We start from the raw sequence: 1,803 nt of genomic DNA on the forward strand, positions 1-1,803 counted from the left end.
GTATCCGATCAAGCCGGCCAGAGATGCCTTGCACGCTGGTGTCAGGCAGACAGCACATCATGCGGGACTCCCGGTATGCTTTCAAAGGAAACAATTTATTAACCCAATTGTAGATTCAACTATAATTAGCACTTGCCTTATTACTCACCACTTTTGATGGCCTTCTGTAACATAGTGCAGTGGTTACCTGGGTCATCGCCCCCACAGCCCTTTTCCGCACGCTGGTGTCAGGCAGACAGCACATCATGCGGGACTCCCAGTATGCTTTCAAAGGAAACAATTTATTAACCCAATTGTAGATTCAACTATAATAAGCACTTGCCTTATTACTCACCACTTTTGATGGCCTTCTGTAACATAGTGCAGTGGTCACCTGGGTCATCGCCCCCACAGCCCTTTTCCTCATCCACACAGGGAGAATGCATTTCATACCTGGTGGATAAGATCAAAAGCTGAAGTTCCTCCATATTTCAAATCAAGATTACCCACATGCGTCACTTGCAATGACACTCTGTTGTCCTTGATCACGAACTGAATTTGAATTACTTCATCTACCATGTGTGACTGCCTCTTGAAGCAAAGCTTCCAGATAACTTTCTCCCTTTAAGATGTGGCACAGTGTTTGAAGCTCAAATTCCAGATCATCAATTCTGAGCCGGAGTTCCTCCAGCAAACAAAATTTCCTACAGATGTGGTCACTGCGATCAACCAGCTCCCACACCAATCACCTGGCCAGTCATCTCTACTTAATTACTTTAATTATATAATTTTATGAGTTAAATAATTGTTCATACTTCCTTGCTAAACTCTTATTCAAATAATCAACTAATTGATAAATGAGAAAAGAAAACAAATGTAAATTTTAAACCGATCACACGGTGAAAGAAAATAGAAAAAGACAAGTTACCATATCAGTACACCACAGTCTTTTTGATGTGAGGGCGGGTGGGAGACACTACACATGCAGTGTCTCGTGTTCAACCATTGCCCAAATTTAGCTGTTACCTTCGCAACATCGCCGGTCCTCGCCCTTTCCACTCCAGCTGCTGCAACAAAATGAGGTCCTGTTCACTGCAGAGCTCCCGTACTGAACTAATACCTCGACCGTGTTTGTAGAACAAGGCAATAGTGTGGAATGCACAGCTCCCATGCTGGAAGGACCGTTTCCTCCAGGTTTGTAAGTAAATGCACAGGTAAGATCTGCACAGCTCCTCATGTTGGACAGAGAAGCAGTAGACTGGTGAGCACAGCACAGTATTCCATTCTGGACAGATTGGTGGATTGTGTTAGGCCTGTGCTGCACAGTACTCCAGAGTGAACAGATACCTCATCTGGGATCATAGGTTTGCGAGCTGGATCTGTGCGTCGGATTGAGTGTCCTGTGTAACTCCTGCTATAACTATCACCATTCCAGCTCGGCCCATTCTATTCTTAAAACTGGTATTCCTGCAACATGTTGTCTATTAAGTAATTAACCAATTAAAACGTAAATATCCGTCCATTTTGTTATGGGCCAGGTAGACCCCCTCAAAGTACATGGAGACGGTAGCCTTGACCCGAACGTTTTCTTATCTTAAAGGCGAGGTGGTCTGTTTTAAATACAATTCACTTGGTCAACATATTTGACATGAAGCAAAGGACAATTTATTAAAACACTGCAGATAAACACAACGACAGCAACATGAACTTGGAATATCTTAATCCTACTGAAAAACTTAACAGAATAACAGGTTATTTAACGACTAAACAGTAACAGCTCCATTATGGCAACATCGCATAAACACACACTTGGCAAAAATCAAA

Source organism: Chiloscyllium plagiosum, chromosome 49, assembly GCF_004010195.1.
Source record: "Chiloscyllium plagiosum isolate BGI_BamShark_2017 chromosome 49, ASM401019v2, whole genome shotgun sequence".
Classification (NCBI taxonomy): Eukaryota; Metazoa; Chordata; class Chondrichthyes; order Orectolobiformes; family Hemiscylliidae; genus Chiloscyllium; species Chiloscyllium plagiosum.